General features: G+C 56.7%; 1 pseudogene; it reads left to right on the forward strand.

The window, feature by feature from the left end:
- The first annotated feature begins 365 nt into the window (after positions 1-365).
- LOC125362630 lies at positions 366-5,166 on the forward strand (annotated as a pseudogene).
- Positions 5,167-22,460: the final 17,294 nt, after the last annotated feature.

A 22,460-nucleotide genomic window follows, 5' to 3' on the forward strand; every position in this document is an offset into this window, starting at 1 on the left:
TGGCGGCATGGCTCAAGTGGTAGGGTGCCAGCTGAACCAGCAAGTACGCTGGGCGTTTGAGTTCAAGTTCTAGTACCAGGAAGAAAAAGGAGAGAGATTCGTGGTTGCCAGGGAACAGGGGAAAGGAGGAGGTGCAGATTTCTTTTTAAGTATGATGAGAATATTCTAGAATTAGACAGCGAGATGACTACTCAGTACTGACGACACTGCAATCCACAGCGTGTACACTGAATACAGGGAAAGCTTACTTGACAGTAAGGCTGTTTTGAATCCCACCCCGACCTGTGCTGGCAGCCCCCAGGGCTGGCGGTTGGTGCGGGCAGGAGGGAGCGGCCTGATCTGGAATCACTCTGATTCTGGGGTTCATGGCTGGAGGACTGTGGGTGAAGGCAGAAGCTCAGCAGCGTGACACTGGTCCCAAGGGACAGCCCATGGAGCAGGTCTCCTGCAACGGCCTTCTGCTTTCCCTACTGGAGCAAACACCCCAGGTAAGTCACCTGAGAAAGAGGAGAGGTCTATGTGGGCTTGGAGTTTCGTTTCAGTGGCTTGGCCCTACTGCCTTGGGTCCTAAGGTGAGTCGGCACCATGCGGTGAGCATGACCTAGAAGAAAGCTCTCACCTTATGGCTGCAAGAAAGAGACAGGAGAACAGAAAGGGCCGTGATCTCCTGTGTCACCCCCCCCCCATGACCTAACTCCCCCTCATCAGGCCCTGCCTCTCAAAGGTTCTACCACCAGGCTTTCATGGGCACTTATGTTCCCAGCCCGAGCAGGTGAGTAAACCTTTCTGAGCCTCTCTGCATAATGGGAACACGAGTCCATTACCCCCCCCCCCCCCAAACCCAGGGTTGCCCTGGAGATGAAATGAGATCATTTCTATGAGAGCTCTTTGTAAGCAGCTCCGTGCTGGGCAGATGTTGGTGCAGCTGTGAGCCAGGGCTGAGAGCCCAGCTCTGGCACCTGGGCCACAGCCCCCCCTCCCTCCCCCACCCTCCCCTTCCAGCCGTGGGCTCAAGGAAGGCAAAGGAGTGGACCTCCATCCCCAAGCCTGAGCTCTCAGTGCAGGGTGCTCCTGACTGGGGGATCTGAGTCCCTCCCCTGAGAGCCCCCATGAGAGCCATTCCGGGGTGCCAGAGCCTGCGGGGGGCGGGGGGAGGGGGAGCCCTGCCGCTCAAGTCTGTGCGTGTCCGGAGATCGTTTGCAGACTCCTGGAGGGGAAGCAGAAACGATGTGTCCTCCACCTTGCTGAGCGGATGGGACGCTGTCACACCAGGCATCAAGGGAGAAACACGACATGGAAGGAATCTGGATGGACAGCAAGGCTCAGCAGAGGCCCGGAACCCCACCCAAGCAGCGCATCCGCAGAAAACAACGTGTGGGGAATGATGGGACAAACAAAAGCCATGTTAGGCTCACGGAGAGGGGGAGCACCTAAAGGAAGGCCCAAGGTGGCACTGGGTCTTGAACTCAGGCCAGGCACAGAAAAGCAGGCCTTTCTGCTGAAGCGTGGTGCTCTACTTCTTGAGCCACAGCTCCACCTCCAGCTTTGGGGAGGTTAACTGGAGTCTCACCCACTTTCCTGCTTATGCTGATTTGAACCGTCATTTCCCCCCCCACACACACACACATCTCAGTCTCCTCCGTAGGTAGGATGACAGGCTGAGCCACCGGCGCCCGGATATGGATTCTTTCATGGATTCTTCTGGGCTAAGAGTCTCGAGCTGTCACCAATAAAGGAGAATTTATTTCTTGACTTTAGGCAGGAAGGGAGGATGGTTCCAGGCTTCTCAAATGCCTACATACAAATAAGCATTTTTAGGCTAAAAAGGAATATTTTGAGCATCAAAGAAGGAAGAATGATAAAGTTGACGTCACTGGAGCCAGCCAGATTAGGCTGGTTTGCATCGGGTTCACTAGCTGTGTGAGCAGTTTTCCTTCCTGTAAAATGGAGTAACAGTTAATCTTATGTAACTATGAAAAACCCTCCAAGTCTTCTCTGGTCCCCGAGGGTCTACCGCTATCATCGCCCCAGACGAGGTGTGCTAGTTTGGGCTGTGTTTATCTGTGAAAACGCCTCTTTCAGGCCACAAGCGTTTCTTGAGGACCTGCTGCGTGCCTGGACCCTAGTAATGTGGACGGTGCCACGGGCCACGAGGAGCTGCGCGGCTTTGGCGTGTGCGGTGTGTGTGGCTTTGGTGTATGCGTGTCCCGCCGAGGCTGCGCGTGGCTTTGGCGTGTGCGGTGCGCGTGGCTTTGGCGTGTGAGGTGTGCGTGGCTTTGGCGTGTGCGGTGTGCGTGGCTTTGGTGTATGCGTGTCCTGCCGAGGCTGCGCGTGGCTTTGGCGTGTGCGGTGCGCGTGGCTTTGGTGTGTGCAGTGTGCGTGTCCCGCCGAGGCTGTGCGTGGCTTTGGCGTGTGCGGTGAGCGTGGCATCGGCGTGTGCGGTGAGCGTGGCCCGCCGAGGCTCCGCAAAGCCCCAGTGGCGCGGAGGGACGGAGCCGGGCCGCGTCCCGCACTCGCGGGATTCTGCACTTCTGGGCCGTTGGGAGGAACGAGGGGTGAAGCAGGACGGCGCGTCAGCAGCCCGGCGCCTCCCGAACAGTCCGGAGCCAGAGAGTGGGGTCGGACGGCGGTTCCTGGGGGTCTGGATCCCGGTGGCGGCCCCTGGGCAGCCCTGCGGCCCCAGCGGCTCCTCCTCCAGCGCGCCGCCTCTCTGCCTCTCCTAGCGCCGCCCGACGCCCTCACCTGCTTTCCCACGCGAGGTGCGGTCCCGCGGAGGACACGGGGCGCTCGCTGCTCCGGGATTCCGCCTCCCGAGACCAGGCTCGAACCCAGCGGGGCGGGGCCCGGATCGCGGGGCGGGGCCGGGGCGGCAGGCGGGACCTTGTGTCCGGGGCGGGGCCCTGGTCGCGGGGCGGGGCCACGCGTGGGGGCGGGGCCGGGGTAGCAGGCGGGACCTTGTGTCCGGGGCGGGGCCCTGGTCGTGGGGCGGGGCCACGAGTGGAGGCGGGGCCGGGGCGGCAGGCGGGACCTTGCGTCCGGGGCGGGGCCAGGTGTGGGGGCGGGGCCTGGGTAGCAGGCGGGACCTTGTGTCCGGGGCGGGGCCAGCCGTGGGGGCGGGGCCTGGGTAGCAGGCGGGACCTTTCCAGTGCTGGCCGCCTCTAGCAGTCGCTCTGACTGTCACAGTTCACTTCCTGGGCCACCTTGCGGTCCTGTCCCTGTCCCCATCTCTCTCCACACTTTCCCCCTCTTCCGCAGGAGGCTCCCAAGCTAGGGCTTCTGCCCTCCTGTGTTTACGTTCCCTCCCCACACTCTCGACCTCGCCCCAAGCTGTCTTGAGGCTGGATTTCTGCCCTGTCCCCACGCCTGTCCTGTCCCACCAACCCAGGGCGCTGTGAGCCCATGCACATGCTCTTGGCTGACCAGGGCCAGACCTGGAAGGAGGAGGTGGTGGCCAGAGAAAGGTGTGGGAGGGACTGGCCTTAGGGGGCTGTGGCTAATGGGGGGGGGGTGCTCAGCACCCTTCATAGACGGCACTCTCCCTCCATCTAGCTTTTGGGACAGCTCCCCAAGTTCCAGGATGGAGACCTCACCCTGTACCAGTCCAATGCCATCCTGCGGCACCTGGGCCGCACCCTTGGTGAGTTCTGAAGCTCACTCCTGCCAGGCGCTGGGCAGAATGTCCTGGGGCCTCAGCTGCTGACCCTGCAATCTCTAATGTCCCACCTGGCTCTATCAGGCCAGAAACCCCAAAGGAAGTTTGAGGATCTGAGTTCTGGAAGGTCCTAGGTGTGGTGCTGAGCTGCCTGCCATCCAGACAAGCAGGAGCTGTGCAGTTCCGATGGATTTTTCGTCTGCACCCTTTCCCTGCTGACAGCTCGGCCAGGGTCACCGACCCTCATGTGTGGCAGCACAGCTGGGGCAGGAGTGTCCCCGTCAACCTCTGGGCCCATTGCTTTCAGGGGTGCAGAAACTGTACCCCCAAGACATGCCTGCCCTTTTTTGTCTGGATTAGGGAAAATGTGTGGAGAGAAGCCAGTGTCCCAGGGGTGTGTGGCAGCCAAGGCGAGGGCAGAGGAGCAAGAGGAGCAACCCAGGCTTGCGCCAACTTCTGCAGGACCAAGTGGAGGCCTGGCGTTTCCTCTCTGGCCCCATGCTGCCCTGAAGTACATATGGACACACACTTCATGTCCAAGTCCTTCTAGGTCCCCGCAGCCAGATAGCCTCAGGCCTGGGAAGACACACACCAGAACCTTGGTCCTCCCTGGTGGGGACAGACTTGGCTGACAGGTGTGGCCTGCAGCTGGGTGTGGCCTTGTGGCTCGCAGATTCCCCACCCATGAAGGTGGGCAGGGACGGGAGCCCAGGCTGCGGTTGCTGGGTGTTGAGGGGAGAGGGCGGGAACTAATGCACTTCCTGACTGCTGACTCAGGGCTCTAGGGCAAAGACCATCGAGAGGCAGTGCTGCTGGACACGGTGAATGACGGACTGGAGGACATCACCAACTGCTGTGTCCAACTCCTCCGCCATGACCCCGTGAGCAGGGGCTGCTGCTTGCTGCTCAAGGACACGGTAGGCAGGCAGGTCCTCTTGGTCAGTCTGGCTTACCAGACTTCCGCTCACAGGAGGAGGGCATGGTCCAGTATTTGAAGGAGCTTCCAGGGTACCTGAAGCCTTTTGAAACTGCTGGCCCAGAAGCAGGGTGGTAAAGCTTTCATTGTGGGAGACCAGGTGAGTACTGGGTCTGGTGCCTCCCAGTACGTTATGGGTACCTTTCTCAGGAGAGCAGGTGGAGGCCCAATGGGGGCCAGTTCCTCACACCACAGGCAGAAGCAGGAGTAGCCAGTGTTTGGCGTGTTTGGCTCTGACATCTCTCTCCTGCCCTGCCTCAATCCTCCTCACACCCCTGCCCTGCAGATCTCCTTCGCCGACTACCACCTGCTGAACTTGCTGCTGAACTACCAGGTCCTGGCTACGGGCTGCCTCCATGATTTCCCCCTACTCTCGGCTTATGTGGTGTTCCTCAGTGGCCGGCCCAAGCTCAAGGCCTTCCTGGCTTCTCCTGAACACATCAATCGCCCCATCTCTGCACTCCTCAAGAAATATGCCTAGATGCCCTCTATCTGGGGACTTGCCACCCTTGGGGACCAGTGAATCCGGAGATTTCTTTACTTGTTTATTTACTGTGCTGGTACTTGGGCTTGAACTCAGGACCTGGGTACGGTCCCGACAGCCGCAGTGGCATCAGACAGTTGCTGCCTAGTGTGGCAAAGTCGTCCTGGGGCTCGGGGTCAGGACAGTGTCTGCGGACTCGCATGTGGCACACATACTTGGGGAGGGGTGTTTCATGTGTTGCACGGCCAAGGACACTAGTACGCCCTGAGCCCACGTGGCAGAGACGTGAGCCACGTCAAGAGGGTCCAGGTATGAGAAGTCAAAGGCAGGCCTGCAATTCTGGGTGCCTCCTGATGCTTGAGGACCCAGAGGCTGAGGGGCTCCCTCCACCTCAGGGAACCTCTGTTAATGCAAGTCGGGCTCATCAGGACCCCAGGGCCACCTGCCCCCTGCCCAGCCCTCGCCCTGGCCTCTCACTCCTGAGCCACTGTGGTCATTTCTTGCTAGAGTCCCTGAGCCAGACTGGCACCTGCCAGGGAACCAGGCCATTCTAGAAAGCCCATCCTCAAACTAGGCACTGGCGGGTTCTACCTGTAATGCCAGCTACTCAGGAGGCTGAGATCTGAGGATCGAGGTTCAAAGCCAGCCCAGGAAGCAAAGTCCAGGAAACGCTTATCTCTAACTAATCTCTAAAAAGGCAGAAGTAGAGCTGTGGCTCGAGTGGTAGGAATGATGCCCTTGAGTGAAAAAGCTAAGGGACACAGCCCAGGTCCTGAGTTCAAGCCCCAGTCCTGGCACAGAACAGAAAAGGAAGAAAGAATGAAAAGAAGAAAGAAAAGAAACACGGAAGAAGTCCATCCTCCCTGGTACAGTCCTGCCGCCCTCGGAGTCCAGACCTCCCTTGGCCCATTGGGCTTCCTGATAGGTGAATGGTGGCTCTCTAGAACATTCCCCACCTCTCCCTGTCACATCTCAGCTTTCCAGCCAGGCCTAGTGCCACCCTCCCAGCCTCAGTTCCTGTGATGCCCCCCCACCCAGCATTTGCCCCACCCTTGCAGAGCACCTGCCCCTCCAGGGTGCAGGTCCCCTGGGTCTTCCACTTCTCCGTACCCCTCCCCCACCCAGGCAGACTGGGCTCCTGGCTGGTCCCCCGGAACTGCTTCTCTCCCCAACCTGCCCCAGCTCAGGGGCCGGGCAAGGTCCTTGGGTTGCCCCTGCTTGGAGTTGGAGGCAAAGCGGCTTTCCAGCAAGGAAGGTGACATGAGAGATGATTCCGGAAACCTTGGGTACCACATAGGGAAACAGGCCCAGAGAAAAGAATGAGCCCCCTGCGTTTGTGCACAGGTGGACAGCTGGGCAGAGAGGATGCCCCGAGTCGTGCGCTCCCCGGGGCAGGCGCTGAGGTGCCCAGCAGCGGCTCGGTGCGTTGGGCTTGGAGCTGATGGCAGCTTCGATTGCTGGAGAAGGAAGCTGACTGCGCCAGGCAGGAGCACCCCAAGGGGAGGGTGGTCCATGCCACAGTGAAACCCTGAGGCCCTTGCTACCCAGAGGGGTCTTGTGATCTCTGGGGTCTCCTAGCCCTGCGAGGAGGGACCGAGGGTGTGCAGCCCCATGGCGTGGAAGCTTCCTCAGTGGCTTAGGCTCTTTGGCCCCTGAGTATGGAGGAAGGCTGGGAGAAGGCTGTGTTTGGCTCCCAGCGCGGCCTGGACAAGGCTCAGGGCAGGAAGGGCCCTAGAGCGCCGACCAGCAGGGGCGCCGGAGCCACCAGACTGCAGTGGTTTCCTGTACAGGCAGGCGAGGTAGTAACCTCAGAGGGCCTGGGGGCACCCGGCAGGATGCTCAGGTGCGCTCTCTCTCTCTCTCTCTCTCTCTCTCTCTCTCTCTCTCTCTCTCTCGTGTGTGTGTGTATGTGTGTGTGTGTGTGTGTGTGTGCGCTCTGGGATTGAACTCATGGCCTTGCCTTGCTGACCTGTCTCCCCAGCGTGGCCTAGGATCTCAATCCTCCCAGCCATGCTTCCTCCACAGCCAGGATCACAGCCGTAACCACCACCCCCAGCTTATGTGTTGACCTGGAGTCCTACTAACTGTTTATTAGTGAGCTTGGGCTACGTGCTGAGGCCTTGTCTCAAGATACTAAAAAAGAAAGAAAAAAGAAAAATAGTCTAGTCTTTTTTTTTGGGGGGGGGGAGTGGAGGGGGCTAGTCCTGGGCTTGACCCATCCAAACAGTAGCTGGCCCAGGACCAAGGTGCCTAATAAGACGAGAAGAGGGCTGGGAATGTGGCTTAGCGGTAGAGTGCGTGCCTAGCATGCATGAAGCCCTGGGTTCGACTCTTCTGTACCACATAGATAGGAAAAAAAAAAGCCGGAAGTGGCGCTGTGGCTCAAGTGGTAGAGCAAAAGAAGCTCAGGGACAGTGCCCAGGCCCTGCGTTCAAGCCCCAGGAGGACTGGCAAAAAAAAAAAAAAAAAAAGTGACACACTCAAGGGTCCTGCTTCAGATCATCAAATGGGTGACTGCCGGGGGGAGGGGGAAGGACCTAGGCTGCTTCAGAGGGTGTAGCAGCTCGGCCTGGGGTCAGGGCTCAGCCTGGTGTCGAGGTTCAGCCTGGGGTCGGGGTTCAGTCTGGGGTCGGAGTTGAGCCTGAGGTCGGGTTGAGCCTGGGACTGGGGTTGAGCCTGGGGTCGGGGCTCAGCCTGGGGTTGGGGTTGAGCCTGGGGTCGGGGTTGAGCCTGGGACTGGGGTTGAGCCTGGGGTCAGGGTTGAGCCTGGGGTCAGGGTTGAACCTGGGGTCAGGGCTCAGGCTGGGGTTGGGGTTGAGCCTGGGGTCGGGGCTCAGCCTGGGGTCGGGGCTCAGCCTGGGGTCGAGGTTCAGTCTGGGGTCTAGGCTCAGCCTGGGGTCGAGGTTCAGTCTGGGGTCGGGGTTGAGCCTGGGGTCGGGGCTCAGCCTGGGGTCGGGGCTCAGCCTGGGGTCAGGGTTGAGCCTGGGGTCGGGGTTGAGCCTGGGGTCGGGGCTCAGCCTGGGGTGGGGGTTGAGCCTGGGATCGAGGCTGAGCCTGGGGTCGAGGCTGAGCCTGGGTCGGGGTTCAGCCTGGGGTCAGGGTTGAGCCTGGGGTCGGGGTTGAGCCTGGGGTCGGGGTTGAGTCTGGGGTCGGGGTTGAGCCTGGGGTGGGGGTTCAGCCTGGGGTCGGGGTTGGGCCTGGGGTCAGGGCTGAACCTGGGGTCGGGGCTGAACCTGGGGTCGGGGTTGAGCCTGGGGTCGGGGTTCAGCCTGGGGTCGGGGCCCAGCCTGGGGTCAGGGTTGAGCCTGGGGTCCGGGCTCAGCCTGGGGTCGAGGTTCAGTCTGGGGTCGAGGTTCAGTCTGGGGTCGGGGTTGAGCCTGGGGTCGGGGCTCAGCCTGGGGTGGGGGTTGAGCCTGGGGTTGAGGTTGGGCCTGGGGTCGGGGCTGAGCCTGGGGTCGGGGCTGAGCCTGGGGTCGGGGTTCAGCCTGGGGTCGGGGTTGAGTCTGGGGTCGGGGTTGAGTCTGGGGTCGGGGTTGAGCCTGGGGTCGGGGTTGAGCCTGGGGCCTGGGCCCAGCCTAGGGTCAGGGTTGTGCCTGGGGTCAGGGTTGAGCCTGGGGTCGAGGTTCAGTCTGGGGTCGGGGTTGAGCCTGGGGTCGGGGCTCAGGCTGGGGTCGGGGCTCAGCCTGGGGTCGAGGTTCAGTCTGGGGTCGGGGTTGAGCCTGGGGTCGGGGCTCAGCCTGGGGTGGGGGTTCAGACCTGAGGTCGTGGCTGAGCCTGGGGTGGGCGTTGAGCCTGAGGTCGGGGTTGAGCCTGGGGTCGGGGTTGATTCTGGGGTCGGGGTTGAGCATTGGGTCGGGGTTGAGCCTGGGGTCGGTGCTCAGCCTGGGGTCAGAGTTGAGCCTGGGGTCAGGGTTGAGCCTGGGGTCGGGGCTCAGCCTGGGGTCGGGGTTGAGCCTGGGGTCGGGGTTGAGCCTGGGGTCGGGGCTCAGCCTGGGGTCGGGGCTCAGCCTGGGGTCGGGGTTGAGCCTGGGGTGGGGGTTGAGCCTGGGGTCGGGGCTGAGCCTGGGGTGGGGGTTGAGCCTGGGCTCGGGGTTGAGCCTGGGGTCGGGGTTGAGCCTGTGGTCGGGCCTCAGCCTGGGGTCGAGGTTCAGTCTGGGGTTGGGGTTGAGCCTGGGGTCGGGGCTCAGCCTGGGGTCGGGGCTCAGCCTGGGGTCGGGGTTGAGCCTGGGGTCGGGGCTCAGCCTGGGGTCGGGGTTGAGCCTGGGGTCGGGGCTCAGCCTGGGGTCGAGGTTCAGTCTGGGGTCGGGGTTGAGCCTGGGGTCGGGGCTCAGCCTGGGGTCGGGGCTCAGCCTGGGGTCGGGGCTCAGCCTGGGGTCGGGGCTCAGCCTGGGGTCGGGGCTCAGCCTGGGGTGGGGGTTGAGCCTGGGGTCGAGGTTGAGCCTGGGGTCGAGGTTGAGCCTGGGGTCGGGGCTCAGCCTGGGGTCGGGGTTGAGCCTGGGGTTGAGGTTGAGCCTGGGGTCAGGGCTCAGCCTGGGGTGGGGGTTGAGCCTGGGGTCGGGGTTGAGCCTGGGGTCGGGGCCCAGCCTGGGGTCAGGGTTGAGCCTGGGGTCAGGGCTCAGCCTGGGGTCGGGGTTGAGCCTGGGGTCGGGGTTGAGTCTTGGGTCGGGGTTGAGCCTGCGGTCAGGGTTCAGCCTGGGGTTGGGGTTGAGCCTGGGGTCGAGGTTGAGCCTGGGGTCGGGGCTGAGCCTGGGGTGGGGTTTGAGCCTGGGCTCGGGGTTGAGCCTGGGGTCGGGGCCCAGCCTGGGGTCAGGGTTGAGCCTGGGGTCGAGAGTGGGCCTGGGGTCGGGGCTGAGCCTGGGGTCGGGGCTGAGCCTGGGGTCGGGGTTGAGCCTGGGGTCGGGGTTCAGTCTGGGGTCGGGGTTGAGCCTGGGGTAGGGCTCAGCCTGGGGTCGGGGCTCAGCCTGGGGTCAGGGCTCAGCCTGGGGTGGGGGTTGAGCCTGGGGTTGAGGTTGAGCCTGGGGTGGGGGTTGAGCCTGGGCTCGGGGTTGAGCCTGGGGTCGGGGCTGAGCCTGGGGTAGGGCTCAGCCTGGGGTCGGGGCTCAGCCTGGGGTCGGGGCTCAGCCTGGGGTCGGGGCTGAGCCTGGGGTGGGGGTTGAGCCTGGGCTCGGGGTTGAGCCTGGGGTCGGGGCCCAGCCTGGGGTCAGGGTTGAGCCTGGGGTCAGGGCTCAGCCTGGGGTGGGGGTTGAGCCTGGGGTCGAGGTTGAGCCTGGGGTCGGGGCCCAGCCTGGGGTCAGGGTTGAGCCTGGGGTCAGGGCTCAGCCTGGGGTCGGGGTTGAGCCTGGGGTCGGGGTTGAGTCTTGGGTCGGGGTTGAGCCTGGGGTCAGGGTTCAGCCTGGGGTTGGGGTTGAGCCTGGGGTCGGGGCTGAGCCTGGGGTCGGGGCTGAGCCTGGGGTGGGGTTTGAGCCTGGGCTCGGGGTTGAGCCTGGGGTCGGGGCCCAGCCTGGGGTCAGGGTTGAGCCTGGGGTCAGTGTTGAGCCTGGGGTCAGGGTTGAGCCTGGGGTGGGGTTTGAGCCTGGGCTCGGGGTTGAGCCTGGGGTCGGGGCTCAGCCTGGGGTCGAGGTTCAGTCTGGGGTTGGGGTTGAGCCTGGGGTCGGGGCTCAGCCTGGGGTCGGGGCTCAGCCTGGGGTCGGGGTTGAGCCTGGGGTCGGGGCTCAGCCTGGGGTCGGGGTTGAGCCTGGGGTCGGGGCTCAGCCTGGGGTCGAGGTTCAGTCTGGGGTCGGGGTTGAGCCTGTGGTCGGGGCTCAGCCTGGGTCGAGGTTCAGTCTGGGGTTGGGGTTGAGCCTGGGGTCGGGGCTCAGCCTGGGGTCGGGGCTCAGCCTGGGGTCGGGGTTGAGCCTGGGGTCGGGGCTCAGCCTGGGGTCGGGGTTGAGCCTGGGGTCGGGGCTCAGCCTGGGGTCGAGGTTCAGTCTGGGGTCGGGGTTGAGCCTGGGGTCGGGGCTCAGCCTGGGGTCGGGGCTCAGCCTGGGGTCGGGGCTCAGCCTGGGGTGGGGGTTGAGCCTGGGGTCGAGGTTGAGCCTGGGGTCGAGGTTGAGCCTGGGGTCGGGGCTCAGCCTGGGGTGGGGGTTGAGCCTGGGGTCGAGGTTGAGCCTGGGGTCGAGGTTGAGCCTGGGGTCGGGGCTCAGCCTGGGGTGGGGGTTGAGCCTGGGGTCGAGGTTGAGCCTGGGGTCGAGGTTGAGCCTGGGGTCGGGGCTCAGCCTGGGGTGGGGGTTGAGCCTGGGCTCGGGGTTGAGCCTGGGGTCGGGGCCCAGCCTGGGGTCAGGGTTGAGCCTGGGGTCAGTGTTGAGCCTGGGTTTGGGGTTGAGCCTGTGGTCGGGGCTCAGCCTGGGGTCGGGGTTGAGCCTGGGGTTGGGGTTGAGCCTGGGGTCGGGGCTGAGCCTGGGGTGGGGGTTGAGCCTGGGGTCGAGGTTGAGCCTGGGGTCGGGGCTGAGCCTGGGGTCAGGGTTGAGCCTGGGGTCAGGGCTCAGCCTGGGGTTGGGGCTCAGCCTGGGGTCGGGGCTCAGCCTGGGGTCGGGGTTCAGTCTGGGGTCTAGGCTCAGCCTGGGTCGAGGTTCAGTCTGGGGTCGGGGTTGAGCCTGGGGTTGGGGTTGAGCCTGGGGTCGGGGTTGAGCCTGGGGTCGGGGTTGAGCCTGGGGTCGGGGTTGAGCCGGGGGTCGGGGCCCAGCCATTGGTCCTTCCTCCTCAGCATCCTTGAGTCATCGAGCGGTGGAGTGTGGCTGGGTCCCTCGCCCATCCCGCCTCTGGCACCTGCTCAGGGCCCCTCCCCCTCCTGGCAGAGGAGCCCCTCAAGGAGGAGCGGTGTTCCCCCAGACGGAATGTGGGGAGAGGGCGTTGGAGGCATGGCACAGGTTGTAGAGCACCAGCCTTGACTGAACGCATCCCATACCAAGTTTGAGTTCCAGACAACAAAAAGAAAAAGAAAGAAAGGAATTTAGGGTGCCAAGGCAGACCTCCCTCGGGATCGGCGTGAGCTGCTGGAGGAGAGCTCGGTACACACTCGGCTCACACCTGCGTGTCTGAACGCCAAGGTGTCTCCCCACGATCTACCGATTAGCGCACTCCCGTGGGGAGTCAGCATCCCAAGAGTGTGAAGCAGTTTTCTTCCGCCTTGGTGTTTCAGAAATAGTGCAACGTGTGCTTCTGGCTGGGAGTGCAGCCCAAGCAGCTGCTCACACAATCGGGCTGCTGCCCAGCTCCGGTCCAGCCGGGTCCGGGGCATCCTTCCCTGGCTCCATTCCCCTCCTCTGCCAGGCCTGGCCTTCACACACAGGGTGGACACGTGACTCAAGGCCGGCCAATCACAGAGCCGCAGCCCTGGCCGCAGAGGTGGGTGCAAGTGGTGGCCACGGGAATGGAGTAGGGCCAATCAGAGTCTACCCTGGACTCATTCCAAAATCAGCTGGCCAGAGCCAGAGCTCGCTTGGGGACCCCAACAGCCCAGAACCAGAGGCCGAGCTTGTTGGTTCAGAGCAAGCTGTGCTGTTAGTTAGAGCCCCAAGAGTGGACCTCGCAGACCAGGCCTCACACTTGCTAGGAAAGTGCTCTAGCGCTTGAGTTACCTGTCCAGGCCCGGAGCAGGAGGAGGGGAAAGGAAGGCCGCAAGGAAGGAAGGAAAGAAGGAAGGAAGATCACAAATGTTTGTGTTGTGAGCTGCTAAATTCTCAGTGCAACAGAAAATAACAAAACAGACTATGTGCCTTATGACACATCTCACGGCTTTCTGCTGGACAGTGGTGAAAAACACCCCACAACCATTCTGTGTCTCACGTTCAGTGACGTCCACTAAATCCCATGAGCCACTAAGTGTGACTTATCATTGAGTGGGCCTTACATTAGATGACTTCCCCCAACTGTGACCTAACGCGTTCTGATCACGTGAAATGTCGCTTAGGCTGTGATGCTTGGTAGATTATATTATTATATGTATTTTTAAAAATGGGGTTTGACTCACCCCAGTTAGAATGGCCTATACTCTGAACTCAGGCAACAACACATGCTGGGGGGGCGTGCGGGGAAAGAGGAATCCTTCTCCATTGTTGGTGGGAGTGCAAATTAGTACAACCACTTTGGAGAACAGTATGGGGGTTTCTCAAAAAGCTCAATATAGACCTAACCCTATGACCCAGCCATACCACTCCTAGGCATCTACCTGGAACAGCAGTCCCCAAGATATAAAGAAGACATTTGTACTTCCATGTTTATCGCTGCACAATTCACAATAGCCAAAATGTGGAAACAACCCAGATGCCCCTCCACAGATGAATGGATCCAAAAAATATGGTACCTATACACAATGGAATACTACATAGCGATTAGGAATGGTGAAATATTGTTATTCACAGGGAAATGGTCCGAACTCGAACAAATAATGTTGTGCGAGACAAGCCTAGAACACAGAAAACAAAGGGGCGTGATCTCCCTGATATATGACTGTCAAGAAAGGGAGACGGAGAGACAGTAGAGACCAGGTCTGTGAAACCAAAAACTGCTTGTCAAATAGCATTTCCCACAGGATTGGGTCAGCGACCCAACATTATGTAACTAAAACCAAACAACTACTCAACATATAAAGGTCAAAAATTGACCTCTCAGTGGATCACAATAGCTCAAAAGCTATGTATGTATGGTCATATAAGACTACTGTCGACATATTGTCTAATGTCGACATTACATTTAAAGCCCTAGGCGAATTTTCTTAGGCGTAGGCCACTTGGCTACTGTATATGTTCTTGGTACATTGTGTATTGTATATATGTCTACCTGACCTAGGGAAGGGAAAGAAAAACAGGGTGTAAGATATCACAAGAAATGTACACACTGCCCTACTATGTAACTGTACCCTTTCTGCACAAAACCTTGTCAAAAATTTTTGTTTAATTAATAAATAAATTACAAAAATGGGGTTTGACCTCAGGGCCTTTATTATTCATTTTGAACCATCAATGTATTACTTGTGAATGAAAACTGAACTGGGCACTGGTGGCTCAAACCTGTAATCATAGCTTCTCGGGAGGCTGAGATCTGAACATGGTGGTTCCAAGCCAGCTTTGGCTGTGAGTCCATGAGACTCTTATTTCCAATAAATCACCCACAAGCCAAGAATGGAGCTGTGGCTTATGTAGGAGAGCTCCAGCGCTGAGTAAAAAAGCCAAGGGAGTTAAAGCCCCAGTGTCAATGCAAAAAAAGAAAAAGAAAAAAAAAAGACTACTTGGGCAATGCAGATTAAAACCACAATGAATAATCACTCCCCTGAAAACGGGGGGTGGGGGGACACCAACAGATGCCGGAGAGAATTTGAAGAAAATGGATTGGTTTTATGGCTGGTGAGCATGGGAACTGGTACATTTATTCTGAAAAACTTTGGCAGTTTCTTCTAAAACTAAGCCTGCAAATTACCATTCTACTCAGCAGTGCACTCTTGAATATTTATCTCAAGAAATGGAAACTATGTTTGCACACAAAACATTTGTAAATGATCATAACTTTTAAAACATACTATGGCAGAGCTGCACCTCACTGGTAGTATTGAGCTAGCATTTGGGAGGATTTGCTTTTGATCCCCAAATACACACACACACACACACACACACACACACACACACACACAGGACTGATCTGGGTGTCAGTGGCTCATGCCTGAAGAGTTCCCATAGTTTTTTCATAGTAGCCTCAAAATAGAAGCACTCAGTTGTTTTCCAGCAGGTAGTTGTTCATTAACCCATTCGAGGATAATATGAAGGACCCAACAACTGATACAGACAACAGCCTGGATGAGTCTCTGGAGCATTATGCTGGGATGGAGGGGGCTAATCCCCAGAGGTGGCGTATATTTAGATTCCATTTACATAACATTCTTGAAATGACAAAATTATAGGAATGGATCACAGATTTAGTAGTTGCCAAAGATTAAGAATGGGGGAGGGGGACCCAGTGGGTGTGGTCATTGAGTGGAGACCCATCTGAGGTTCATGATCCAAAGCCAGCCTGGGCAGGAAAGTCCGTGAGACTCTTATTTCCAATTCATTATTCCAGATCACCACAACCACAAGGCAGAGTGGAGCTGTTGCTCATACCAACCTTGCAGGACAGAGCCAAGGGCCAGCATCCAGCCCCTGAATTCAAGCCCCAGGATGGGTGCACATGCACACACCCATGCCTACACACACACACACACACACACACACACACACACACACACACAGAGAGAGATTGTGAGAGGAACCTGGTGTGCTTTCACCAGTGAGGAACACGCAGGTTTTCCCACCCTGGCCTGGGTACTGGGAAGTGCTGGGCTGCTGGGCTTTGCAAGCTCAGCCCCTGTTGCTATGAAGGTGTGGCTAAGAAGCACTTCATAGGAATTCTCCTGGCAAATCCGATTTCTCACTTCTTTTGAGGCCTCGGCCCTCACCAATCAAAATTCTCATTTCTCTTGAGGCCTCGGCCCTGACCCAGATCAAGGGTCAACTTAGTTTGCAGAGGACAGAAGCAAACTTTCTAATCTTCGAGTTAAACTATTGGTATCTGTGGGAACCCGTGCTTGTAGCGAAAGGCAAACAGATAACCAGAGCATGTCTGGGCGCCAATAAAACTGCATTTACAAAAGCTGGCTATGGGCCAAGGGCCATTGCGTGCTAACCCTGGAGCTAGATGGTGACCTAGCTTGGGCTGGCCTCTCCCTCTTTTGTTGGAAACTGCACGGAGAAATATGAATTTCAGAAAAAAAAATTAAAAAGTGAGACACACTGTTCTCTCTCTCTCTCTCTCTCTCTCTCTCTCTCTCTCTCTCTCTCTCTCTCTCTCTCTGTGTAGATGAGGGCTAGAAGTGATCATGAAAAGCATTAGAAAGAGAAGTACATTGGGCCCGCCCTCCCCCTCCCTGGGGCTGGCAAGAGGTTGTCCTTCCGGGACACTAGTTGGGTCCCCAATGTCATCAAGCGCACCAAGTCCCTGATGGGCGAGGCACTGAAGGAGGGGGGAGGAGCTGACTGTCGGTGGGCTTTCTCTCTTTCATGCCTCCTTTCCCTGAAGCCCCCCACCTCCAGATCAGAATGTTAGCTTGGGAAACTTCCTCCCTCGGTGCTGCCCCTCACCGCGGACCTAAAGGGAGAACCCATGGGCTCCGTGCTGCTTAGAGGGTGACAATGAAGGAGAGGGAGATGGGCTGTGGTCTCCCTTCCCTCTCACTGTAACCACACACTGGCATTTTGGCAAAGGCCGAATATAGCCATGTCCACTAGGGGGCGCAAGCTCACAAGTCCTGGGAATTAGTGACCCCACCGGCGGGGTGCATACAATAGAAATGACCCAGTTACTAGCAATGTGACCCAGGAAGTTCAACTAAAACCAATAGGAAGAAATAGTAGCTATAAGAACAAGAATTGAAATGAGCTCATTGACAGATGGGGCAGATCAATACTGTATAAAACCGAAGGTTGGGAAGCTGGGCTCAGTGGTACATGCCTGTAATCCCAGCTCCTTAAGAGGGGGAGATCAAGAGGAGCCAAGTTCAGTGCTGACTCGAGTGAAAAGTTTTTGAGACCCCATCTGAGTCACCAAGCTGAGTAGGGTGGAGCAAGCCTGCTGTCCCAACGATGTGGGCTGACTCTGAGCAAAACCAGAAGGTCTTATCCAAAAAATATGAGGCAAAGAGGGTTGGAGGCGTGACTCCAGGAGAGGAACGCCTGTCTAGCAAACATCTGAGTTCAAACCCCAGTAGTTTGATAAAAGAAAAAAAAAGGAAGGGAGGAAGAAAGCAGGAAAGAAAATTTGAGAATAAAATGGTATACTGGTATACAGTAAGACCTAGCTTTGAGGGTAGATCAGGAAAAATGAGGCACCTGTGAACAGCAGCCAGGAATGAAGAGGCAGACACTTATTCCTGAACAGCTCTATTAGAAACACAGAAGTGCTGTCTGCTTTGCTTTGAGCTTTCCACTCTCATATAAGCTGCTGCAAAAAGCAGCTTTCTCCCTCCAACCCTGCCTGCTTGCTCACGCATCACTTTCATGCTCTGAAAACTGAGCAAGAATACCTTAAAGAAAGGCACTCACCCTGAAAAGAAAAAAAAAAAAGATACCGGGGAAAATGGTTGCCTCTCAAACACAAAATGTGTTTAAAAGTTTTACTTACGTCCAAGATGGACCCCGTCTTCCAACCTTTGTCTTGAAGGGAGCCTGTGACAAACTCCATCCTTTCTTGAAGGGATGCTCTGAGGTTCGTGACCAACTGTAACAAGTAGGTCAGCCATGATGTCTTGGAGCCCAACTGATAAAAGTGTACAGTGAGAGGGATTAAAAGTGCCAAGTGCCGGGCTGGGAATATGGCCTAGTGGCAAGAGTGCTTGTCTCGTATACATGAAGCCCAGGGTTCGATTCCCCAGCACCCCATATATAGAAAATGGCCAGAAGTGGCGCTGTGGCTCAAGTGGCAGAGTGCTAGCCTTGAGCAAGAAGAAGCCAGGGACAGTGCTCAGGCCCTGAGTTCAAGCCCCAGGACTGGCAAAAAAAAAAAAAAAGGGCCAAGTGCCAAAACACTTCTCTTCAGGTGAACTTGAGCCAAACCCCAGCTTCCTTTCCACCCGTGTTAAAGCACCAGCCCATCTGCTATTAGCCACGCCACTGTATACTGTTTCTATGTTTCCTTCACTTTGCTTGACTAATAAACATTTTTGGTCTCCAATGCCTCCTCAAATTCTTTTCTGTAACTACTTGGTACCTACCAGGTGCTGGTGGCTCATGCCTGTAATCCTAGCTACTCAGAAGGCTGACATCTGAAGATGAAAGTTCAAAGCCAGCCTAGGCAGGAAAGTCCCTAAGACTCTTAATCTCCAATTAAACACTAAAAAGCCAGAAGTGGCTCAAGTGATAGAACACCTCATAGCCAAACCATAATACAGTATGAGAAGACTTGAATTGTAAGAAACCAAATGCCCTGGTTAAAAATGCATAACAGAGCTCATGTTTATAACCCTAGCTCCGTGACAGGCTGGGCATGGTGGCACCGTGCCAAGCCAGTCTTGGGGAAAGTTCACCAGCTTCAAGGAGGAACTGAGGTTCTGGGCCAGGCTGGGGAATAAAGCGTGAGAGACCTATGTTATCAGAAAAGGATGGATTCAATGGCATATGTATGTCATGCCTGCCCTGGTAGCCCTTGGCCTAGGCATGTGTGTGGACAGACATAGAGATCCCATCTCTGAATGTGCGAAATGAAGGGCTGAAGAAGGGGCTCGGTGGTAGAGCACCTGCCTAGCAACTGTGAAGCCCTGAATTCAAACCCCAATACCACCAAAAAAAAAAAAAAACAGAAACCCATGAAAGATTTCCGCTGGCATTTCAATGAAGATACCTTGTTGGCAACCACAGGGAAAGGGGCTTGTCCCCATCACTCTGTGGGAAGTGTCAGGGAGACTCCTGATGAAAAATCACTACAAACAGCAGATTAACTTTCTTCTTTTGATGTTGAACTCAGAGCCACAAGCATGCCAGGAAAAGTTTCTCCCACGAGCCACTCCCAGACTAAAAGCCTATCAGGATGACTAGACAAAAAACTGCTGGTACCAAGGTCGATTGGGGTGCAGTGTGGTGGATTTCTTCTAGATGGTTCCTGGAATGCTACAGGGGCTTTGGTGACACTTTAGAATCCCAAGGCTCGGCATCTTGTTTGTTCGTTTTGTTTTATTTCTGCCAAGACGTGTTTGGCATCATTCCATGGCCATATAAAATGGTCACACAGACTGAGTGAAGCTGACAAGAATCGTATGGATCTGTCTTGTCCAGTGACAAATGATTTGGGGGGCCAGATGTTCCCCAACCCTGCCAGTGAGAACTTATGTTTACATATCCTGAACGTAATCATTGTTTACCTCTTTACTTCACTTACCATCACTTCAAAGACAAATGAAAAGAGGACAGAGGACGGCCAGTCAAGTCACTGTGACTCAGCAGTTGCCCTCGAGAAATCCCCACAATTTCACCACCCACGAGTGCGAGGAGGCGAACCTCGAAGGGAGACGCCATATGCTACAGCCTGGGATTTCTTCCTTCCCTTCTTGTTATTTGTTTGTTTATGTGTTGATTCTGAGGCGAGGACTCAGGGCCTGAGCACTGTCCCTGGCTTCTTTCTGCTCAAGGCTAGCACTCTGCCACTTGAGCCACAGCGCCACATCTGACCGTTTTCTGTATATGTGGTGCTGGGGAATCGAACCCAGGGCCTCATGTATAGGAGGCAGGCACTCTTGCCACTAGGCCCTATCCCCAGCCCTTAAGACACATCTTTTTTTTTTTTTTTGGCCAGTCGTGGGCCTTGGACTCAGGGCCTGAGCACTGTCCCTGGCTTCTTCCCGCTCAAGGCTAGCACTCTGCCACTTGAGCCACAGCACCGCTTCTGGCCGTTTTCTGTATATGTGGTGCTGGGGAATCGAACCTAGGGCCTCGTGTATCCGAGGCAGGCACTCTTGCCACTAGGCTATGTCCCCAGCCCTTAAGACACATCTTAAATGAAATGAAAGATGCAAGGGTCCTCATGGCTTGATTGTATTTATGTGAAATTCACAACAAATCAGGACAAATCTATGTTGACAAAATTAAAGCGTGTGAGCATGGCCTGCAGGGGCCAAGCAAACTTTCCAGATCCGAAGCTTCCCCTGCACCTCGATGGGTTCGTCACCACGTCCGTCACAGTGCATCTTCTCTTTTCTTTTTCTTCACAGGTGCTGGGGTTTGAACTCAGGGCCTCTCATCTCCACCCCATCTCAACTGACGACGGCAGCGTGAATGGTGCGTGACCATCATCCCCAGTGATTCAAGAAGGCACAGGTCAGAGCCTCGCAGCCGGGCCAGCTTTGGGACAAGTCAAGATTCTTCCTGGGAAGTAACCAGTGTAGAAGGGAGCCCCGGCACGCCCCAGTGGCCGGGCGCTTCCTTAGTAAGCGCAAGGCCCTGAGTTCTCAACCTAGTGCCACCCCAAACACCAAACCCCCAAACAAATGCAAAATAACAATAGGAACAATCAGGGCTGGGGACATGGCCTAGTGGCAAGAGCGCTTGCCTCGTAGACTTGAAGCCCTGGGTTCGATTCCCCAGCACCACATATACAGAAAATGGCCAGAAGTGGCGCTGTGGCTCAAGTGGCAGAGTGCTAGCCTTGAGCAAAAGGAAGCCAGGGACAGTGCTCAGGTCCTGAGTCCAAGGCCCAGGACTGGCAAAAAAAAAAAAAAAGACACAACAATAGGAACAAACAAACCCCAACCAGAAACCTTGCCGGACTCCAGGGGAGGCGATATCCCACAGCGAGAGCGGCCTTCCTGCACATCGACAGAACAAACGAGATTCTAGCTCTGTCTCATCCAGGGCTGGTGCCCCTGGCACCCAACCCCGCCCCCAGCTTGCTTTATGAGATAAGGTCTCCATAACTTTGGTTCAAGCTGGCCTCAAACCACAGTCCTTCCGTCTCCACCTCCTGGAGAGCCATACCTAACATAATAAGCAAGTAACTATCTGACACTAATATAACACAAGAAAAAGAACGAAAGGAAGAACAAAAGGCCCAGAGGGTTTGCTTTTCCTTCCTTACGCAATAACATTATAGTAATGAGAATTATGACACTGACACAAGAACAGACAAGTAGCAAAGGATGGATGAGAATACGGAAGGACAGGCGGCGGCAGGCCTGGGCCAGAGCTTCCCATTGTATCACGCAGACGCCGCTGCGGGAGGAGAAAGGTAACACTGATTCCTTCCAGCAGTGACCTCTGAGGGGGACCAAGGTCGCAGGTGTGCAGACAAACATTGCCCAGCCCAGAGCCAGGGGCCAGTGGCTCATGCTTGTAATCCTAGCTACTCAGGAGGCTGAGATCTGAGTAAGGATCACGGTTCAAAGCCAGCTGGGGCAGGAAAGTCTGTGATACTCTTATCTCCAATTAACCACCAGGAAACTGGAAGTGGCACCTGTGGCTCAAAGCGGTAGAGTAGTACAGTGCTCACTGAAGAGCTCAGAGAGCCTGAGCCCTGAGTTTAAGTTCCACAACTGACAAAAACAATTGCCCAAGCCAGTGTCTCAAGTCTGTAATCCTAGCTACCTGGGAGGTGCTGATAGGGGGACTGAAGTTCAAGGTTCAAGGCCAGTCCATCTCAGTGAGTGGCTGCAATGGTAGCCATGCGGGAAGCACGGGGCTGTGTTCAGGGGTGTCCACCTGTCATCCCCAGAGAGTCAGGAAGCACAGGTGGGAGACTGCAGGCCAGGCAGGTCCTGGCATAGGGCAAGATCTTACTTTGAAGAAAATCAGCACACAATAAAGGGGGCTCCAGGTGTACCTCCAGTGGTTGGGCGCCTGCAGTGTGAGGCCTTGAGTCGAATCCTCAGTGACCTACTAAACAAACAAACAAATAAAGGACAAAATAAGCTTGGAGCAGGTGGCTCACACCTGTCATCCTAGCTACTCAGGAGGCGGAGCTCTGAGGATCATGGTTTGAAGCCAGCGCTGGAAGGAAGGAAGTCTGTGAGACTCATATCTCCAATTAACCATCAAAATTTAGAAATGGAGCTGTGGCTCCAGGGGTAGAGGATTGGCCTTGAGTGACAAAGCTAAGTGACAGTGCCCAGGCCCTGAGTTCAAGCCCCAGTAGTAGCATGTACACACACATACACACACACACACACACCTACTAGTAGACAGTGTGGGTGGGAGGTGACTCTGAGCGGTAAGAACAGTCATAAAGTTTCAAATTTACCATACATAAGCACCAAACACATTTATTTTAGAAAGGGACTTTGATAAACGTGAACTTGCTTACGCTAAAATGAGGAAGTTTTGCCTAATGAAACGAAACAAGACGCACAAGATGCACAGAAGGAAGTATTTGCAAGGTGTAAAGCCAGTGAGAGGTTAGCATCTAGAATAAAGGAAAATATTGGTCTTCATTTGTGCAAGTCAACAAAAAATGGGAGGCAAGCTCAAGGAAAATGGCAATTTCTGGGGGAGAACAAAATGTAACAAGCACACAAGGAGATAGTCAAATCCTTAGCAATACAGAAGCGGGGTGGGGGGCCCCTGACAACACGGCCGCCGCCGCCTCTGTGGCCCTGCAGGGGGGCAGGGGGTGGGGTGTGTTGGATGCAGCCCCTCTGAGGGGCCGCGTGGGGCCCTGCTGGCAGGGGCTGAGCCCCTGAGGACACTGGAGGCAGTGAGCGGAAGGTGAACACGGGGGGCACAGGCCCACAGGGGGACGTGGGCCCTGCCCAGACCAGCCATGAAAAGGAGCCACAACCGTTATGGCACCCCGCCCGCACACGC

The sequence above is a fragment of the Perognathus longimembris genome, chromosome 13 (assembly GCF_023159225.1).
Source record: "Perognathus longimembris pacificus isolate PPM17 chromosome 13, ASM2315922v1, whole genome shotgun sequence".
NCBI lineage: Eukaryota > Metazoa > Chordata > Mammalia > Rodentia > Heteromyidae > Perognathus > Perognathus longimembris.